This window comes from Anoplopoma fimbria, chromosome 13 (assembly GCF_027596085.1).
Source record: "Anoplopoma fimbria isolate UVic2021 breed Golden Eagle Sablefish chromosome 13, Afim_UVic_2022, whole genome shotgun sequence".
Classification (NCBI taxonomy): Eukaryota; Metazoa; Chordata; class Actinopteri; order Perciformes; family Anoplopomatidae; genus Anoplopoma; species Anoplopoma fimbria.
The window spans coordinates 27,738,944-27,746,679 of NC_072461.1; positions in this window are offsets into that span (position 1 = coordinate 27,738,944).

Here is a 7,736-nt window from a genome sequence, read left to right on the forward strand (position 1 = left end):
GTTGATGATCGTTGTTGATCAAACATCGTCAAAGACATTGTTTCCCTGTTTTAAGGATTTAATGTTGGGATGTCAGCCATATTATCTGCCCAAATAATTGTTCCTTAGCTGCTGTTAACATTTCTCCTGATGCAGATTAAAAAAAATACTGTTTTTGTTCTGTTTGTCATATTTTTCTTATGTAACAAATTGCCTACAACTGCATTTCCTTGTGCAACCCTGCTTTGCATAATGACAATAAATGATTCTTGAATCCTTGTTTTACTACTTTATGACTTATTCATAGCATACTATATAAAGACCTTTTTACTTTTTACTTCTTTTATGATATTTTACGACATACTATGACTTTTCTATGACTAATTAAACAAGACTTCTGACGATGATATTTAATGACTTTTTACATCAAAAGTCAAAAAAAGTCAAAGTATAGTATGTTGTAAAAAGTAAATAAGTGAATTGTTTAATATTCCAAATCTGAACATGTGCAAATAAACTAAAAAATTCAATACATCAAAAGCATTTGTTTGTTTTGAATAAAATATAATTCGTCAAATCTTTTTTGGAAAAAAAGCCAATAAGACTAAATAATAAATCACTGAATAGAAGATCTGAATGTGAAGTGAGAACAGAACCAGCTTGAGGTCGACTGCAGACAGACGACACGTGTTATCACATGTAAAACAACATGTTAACACACACAGCTATGTGTTGACATGTGGACCCTCTTTGCTGACAGTGAGCAGATGTTCCCAAAGTCATCCATCTACTGAGAGGAGGAGGAGGAGGGTGAAGAAGAAGATAACAAGAGAGGAGTAGCAGAGTAATGAGCAGGAGAGAAAAAAAACAGTGATGTTTAAAGTTAAATCCTCCTTTAATAATTTATCAACTGTGTGTGTTGTTATCTAAAATTCCAGCTTGTAAAACTTGCTTTGACTGATAACTGACGGACACACACACACACACACACACACACACACAAAAGAAGAGGAAGGATCCATCAACTTAAGATTTTTAAAATGAAAAGGTTTACATTGATTGAAGTCAGAGCTTCCTGTCATAAAGCTGCATTCTCTCTCCTGTCCACCAGGGGGCGACTCCTCTGGTTGTATAGAAGTCTATGAGAAAATGACTCTACTTCTCTCTTGATTTATTCCCTCAGTAAACATTGTAAACATGAGTTTATGGTCTCAATCTCTAGTTTCAAGTCTTCTTCAATACAGCATGATGTTCATTTAGTAAATGATGCTCCATTTAGAGTCAAACAGACCATAAAGCAGGGGATGCTTTAGGGCGGGGCTACACACTGATTGACAGGTCCACACCAGAGACGTATACGGAGTCTCTACGTCACTCCTCCTCAGTCCATATATGGTCACTTCCTGTTCAACATGGCGTTCAACATCCCATTTTTCATCAGGCTTAAACACACACACACAAACACACACACACACACACACACACACACACACACACACACACACACACACACACACGCACACAGTCATCAGATTAGCAGCAGACAGATTTTCTCACACTGAAACTTTCCCACTTTTCTCCTCCAACATGTTTCCAATTAAAGTAATTGGTAATTGGTTTTGAAAGTGTGACCTCTCGTCTGCTCAATATTTCCTCTGCCGACAGGAAATTCCACCCAAACGTAGACCAGTACAACCATTAAACACACACACACACACACACACACACTTTTTTTCTGTATTTCTATTTTGGGAGATTTCTACTTCCACTGCATCACAGATCAGTGAGAAAAACTGTATGTTCTACTTTCATCTGACAGCTGAAGTTACAAGTTAATTCTTAGAACATAAACTCGTACCGTTTACGTTGTACTTTCTGTCTTCAAATGTTTTATAGTATCTTTATCCTATTGTTATTGTAGTTTTATATACCTCTTATTATTTATTTTCTTTACTTTCTCTATTAATCAATCTATTTATTATCAGTGTCTTTGTAAAGAGACAGATATTTCCCTCAGGAGGTGGTGGAGACCCAAACCAGAGCTAAAGGAGAGAGAATACTGAGAGAGAATTGTGTTTTCTTGGGTAATTGTTCAGTTTTAATATATATTCTTTGATTTCATTATGATTATATTATTATTTTTATTTTTTAAATATTATTCTATTTTATTTCTGATTTTAGCGTTTTATATATTTATAATTTGATTATTGTGATTGATTGTTTTACCCTGTAAAGCAAATTGAGATTTCATTGTATTTTAAAGTGTCCATTATTATTATTATTATTATTATTATTATTATTATTTATAATAATTATTGGAGTTACATTCATAATGAATCATCATGTTGTTCTGAAACGTCTGAATGTGGAAATAAGCAAATGTTCAACACATCAACGTGTTTCTGCTTCTTCCATGTGGCCAAAAAAACCAGCTATTGCACTTTTAATTATATTTAATTTGTTGGATTTTCAATATGATAAACACTCTCAAAGGGAATACTTTAAAACATGTATTTGTACCTCATGTGAGTACATTTCTACTGATACTTCTTAACTTAAAGACCTTTTCTGTCCTCCTCTTCCTCTGTTTGTTTTTCTTCTTTAACTCTAATGGCCTCTAATTAAATCAACCACTTCCACATTCTCACTACATGTAATCCAATCTGGACTCATTCACATGTTTGTCAGACATAAAAAAAAAAAAAAAAGTAAAAGAACTAGACATTTTTGGCCGTGTGATCATTTGTTTGGATCCAGTTCCCACGGTGGGAAAAAAAAGATCTGTGATTGATGTTTGAAAGCTCTGGATGTGTTTGTTTTGGTGAATTTTGTCGAATCCTCGCAGGAATAATCTCTAGAATCAGACTGGAAACTGGAAAAGACTGACAGCACGGAGGTCAAGGCGGGGCTGTGTGTGTGTGTGTGTGTGTGTGTGTGTGTGTGTGTGTGTGTGTGTGTGTGTGTGTGTGTGTGTGTGTGTGTGTGTGTGTGTGTGTGTGTGTGTGATTATTAGCATTAAGTAGAGGCAGCTGTTGATCTCAAGTATTGGTTTAGCTTGAAATACCTTTAAGTGATGATCCCAGGTGAGTTGAAGCCACGCCCCTTTTGTAAATTCCTCCAATCACAGATTAGCATCAGCAACTATGGAAAACTTTTTTACAGTAAGTAATTATTATAACAGAATAATGCCCACCTTCACCTTTCATTTTAATTCTGCACTTTACGGTATTCGGGCCACAATGAGGAAAAATAAAAGATTTCAAGAATGAAGTTGAAATATTTTGATAAAAAAAAGTCCTAATATTACAAGAATAAATTCATAATTTAATTAGAATAGAGACAGAATATTTCAAGAAAAGAAGTTGTAATTTAGTGAGAATAAAGTCAGAATATTACTAGAAAAAAATCCTTATTTAACCGAAATAACGTTGTCATTTAATGAAAATAAAGTTGTAAACTAATGAGAAACAAGTTGAATATTTCTAGAAAAAAGTCTTAATATTTTGCAAAATAAAGTTTTTGAGAAAAAAAAGTCTAAAAGGAGAATAAAGTCAAAACACATCTAGTAAAAAAAGTCCTAGTATTACGAAAAATAATGTTGTGATTTAGTGAGAATAAAGTTAGAATGTTTCAGAGAGTGAAACCAGTTTGAGTCAATAATATGTTTTATTCTCTAAATATTAGGACTTTGGTACTGTACTGGTAAAAATCATTCAAAAACACATCTCACTTTTGTTGAAATGTTTCATTTCATTTCAAACAATTCATTTCTAGAGAGGAGGGAAGATAAAGTGACATCTTTTGTATTTGTTAAACACTGTAGAACAATAAAAGCACAGAGAGAATTACTGATAAGAATCAAAACTGGATTTCAGCTTTTATTTCCTACGGAACAACTTCTTTTTTGGTTTTCCATCTCATTTTGTCATTCATTTAAAAAAAAAAAAAAAAAAAAAAAAAAAAAAAAAAAAAAAAAAAAAAAAAAAAAAAAAAAAAAAAGGCTGGGGAAAGGAGTCAGAGAAATCATGCAAACAAGATCGAGTCAAAATGAATTCATAAGAGTCTTTCTGTTTGGCATCTTTTCCACGAGAAAGGATTATCAGCATCAGAAGGTCAGAGCAAGATTCAGTTTGAGTTCAGCTGATCCGAGAGAGTTGATTTCACTTTTTCAACTTCTTAGTGGTCCTTGATGGACGCAAAACCCTGAATCTACTGTGTTACTTCTACTTCAGTCAGGGCCTACATTTCCCAGAATTCTTTTCAACGATTCTGGAGAAGTTTTGGTCAGATTTTGAAGGCCACAGAGGACCTTAAACATGGTATCAATTATAACAATCTGATCGAGTAGATTTGATTTTGAAACATTTTCCAAACAAATCATCAGGTGCTTTTTTATTTTTTAATAATTATCTTTCTGTTTCTCTCGTTGTTGTTCTTAAAGTCGATCCTCTGAATCTTTGATGTGAACAGAAAGTGAATTTGCTCAGAGCTCTGGTTCATATTCACATTTGTGCTTTAGATTCATTTCACCTCAGTCCCTTCGATCCATCATATAAAAAAATCCCATAGTTTGTAATTATTTCTATGTATATATACACAGCGTTGGATCATTCTGCATTCAGAATAAAGAGATGTCTCACTCGGGTTAAAAAAACAGTTTCTACTTTTGGTGACACAAACACGTCTGTAAGTTGGTTCAGTTCCAACATGTCAGGATTTATTATGACATCAGAGGGTTGATGAGATGTTTACTCTGTATCGCAATAAAACATCTTAAATATAGAAAAAACTTTGGATTATTTGCTCAGTGAAAACACGAAACTATTTCAGTAAAAGTGTCATTTTGTTCGTAGCTCATGGAAGTCACGGAAACAGAGGTTACAAAGAGGTTATTTTTTATTAATTGCTGTATTTTTTCTTTTAAGTTAAGACTTCAACCTGATGCATCAGATGTTTCTCACTCTTCATAAGTAGGGTTTTGGTAGCTTTTATTTTGAAGAAAAATTTGACATCAAACAGGTGATGTTTGCTAAATATTTTTGGCATATGCAAGCTGATGGTAACTGCTAATGGAATCTACCAAACTTTAAAAAGTTGACCGATAGTTCCAGATGTTTAAAAAAAGAGGTGTACTGTAGTATAGCTTCTCAAAAAAAGGATCAGAATTTGCTTAACAGTCCACAAAATAATGGATGCAGATGTTCTTTAGGTCAAGAAACCAGTTAAGGCTAAAGTGAACCTTTTCAAACAGCTAATTAAAGAAGTAGATCGACGCTACAGCAAGAGCAGGAATTAGGAATCATTGGTTCTGACTGGTTCGGTTTAAATTATCAAAGACCGGAGAGCGGAAAAACTAAACTTTTTCCCATACAACTAAACTGCAAATTCCCATCACGTTTTACAGGGAAACATAAATGTTCCTCCGAGTTCAAGTTTGGCTTCCAACATATCAGACATACTTCAACGTTTGTGGAAGTCTGCTGAGAGGGAAAAAAACAAACCAAGATGTTTTGGTGCATTTTTTGGTTTTGCTCCAAAAGTTTTGAAAAACTGTGACATGTAATCCGGGAGAAATGAAGTTGACCCTTTGAAGCAAAGTTGCGAATGTGGTTTAGTTGTATGGGAACATGAATTATTCTTTTAGGAGACAGGGTTGGCAGCATCCATATACGCTCATTTGATTTGGCTCACATTTGGTACTCAAGTGCCTGAAAACAGCCTCGTTTTGGAGCCATAAATCAACCAGTAATGTTTTTATCCAGCACAGATTGTGATGAATTACAGAGCAACACAATAAATAAAATCAAAGATAGATCCATGACTAACGCTGCGTATGAACTCTGACTGGCGTTTGTGTGATTAAAGTAAAAAAGGTGTTTTTTCCTGCAGTGAAACATCTCTTTGTGTTTTTGGTTCGGACTCTTTGGGAGGAAAAGTTACAGATTATTATCATTAATAAAGCTTTTTTTAACTCTCAGGCACAAAAAACCTTTTTTGGCGTTCATGTGATGACTGTGCTTTTACCCTCATACAAAGTGTACCGTAAGGACACGGGAATATTTACACGTCTGAGATTGCTTCTGAATGGATTCAAACTTGCATTGTGTAGCAAATATACTCTATGAGACGAACACATCGTGAGAGAGATGAGAGAGGAAACATATTTATGCTCATCTGATGAGAAAAAAAGAAGAAATGTAAGAAATGTTCACCATGAAATGTTTAAAATGCCAAGATGAGAAGAAACAAAGTGACTTTAACCCAAATACATTTTAAACACATGCTGTGTCAACTTCATATCGAACACAATTCTTTTGAACTGTGGGATTATTTCTATAAGAAATCACTTCCATTATCTCTCTTTTCTCCGTCTGTCTTTACATCTGCCAACATCAAAAATTAAATTATCAACATTTTAAAAACAAAAGTGCCCGAAGCATGATATGAGCAAGAAGATAAATATAATTTATGTTTGTTTTGTCCTTTCTTTTTTCTTTTTGTTGTTTTTTGTACAATACATACTCCATGTCTTTTTATTTTGTTTCATTTTGTAAAACTCCGTGTTGTTGCTCGTTGTGCATTCTCGAGTCTGTTTGCTTTGGTCGCGCCCTCCTTTGGCATCGCTGTTGCAAAAAAAAAGAAAAAGTAAAGCTACAGACAGACAGAGCAGTCTGGATTTTTTGGTATTTTCATTGTTTTTCTCACAATTTAGAGAAAGAGTTTTTCTTTGGAGGGAAATCTGACGTGATTCCCCCAAAAAAGTCTCCAATAAATATCGTCATCCAAAAAAACTTTGGTTAGTCTGAACTGCTTCGTCTGAAATGTTCTTCTTCTCTGCTGGAAAAAAAAGGAATCTTTGGTTTGGTTGAATCAGGATTCTCTCCAGCAGGACCAATGTGGCTTCAAAAGTCTCCACAAGTCAGTCAGTTAAAGTCAGTCAGTAAACAGTCAGACGGCTAAATCTGAAAACGCTCCTAAAGACCTCCGTCCACACTGACACCAGGACAGTGTCTGAGCCTCGAAGCTCGTGTGTTTCACTATTTACGAATCATGATTTCAACGTTTTCATTTACACATTTTTGACCATTAAATCTGCGTTTCCTGATCATGAATGCAAAGACATCTTCAGGAAAACATCTGTTCTGTGTGACGGGCTTTGTTGTTATTTTAAACGAGCAATTACACAATAAATGTAAGATATCTACTTAAACTTACTTTGAATATTACTTCACAGGCCTGTGTTGTAGTTTTCCAAATATTTGAAGTGTTTTTCATGTCCGTCAATCCTCAAAAACTCTGAAACATGGGTGTTACTACCAGTGGAAGAAGAAATATTCAGATTGTTTACTACAATTAAAGTACTAATACTACACTGTGCAAATACAAATACCATCTACAAGAAAGAGTCCTGCATTCAAAATATTACTTAAGTTCAAGTTTTTTATCAGCAAAATGTAGTAAAAGTATTGATGGTTGAGTTAAGTGTTTTACTGTTATATCTGATGTTTCTGGATTCTAGACGATGAATTTTCCAGCTGATCAAAGAGAGTTTTTAAAGAGTTTATTGAGTAAAAAGTACAATATGTATCTCTGAGAGGTAGTGGAGGAGAAGTAGGAAGTACCAAATAACTTTCGAGTACCCATTTAGTTCAGTAACTAAATGTACTCCTTACATTGTATTTTCCTCTCTGGTTTTGCTTCCTGAAGTTAATCTGCTCCGGCAGCTCTTTAAATCACACAAACTCCTTTCTGTCTAA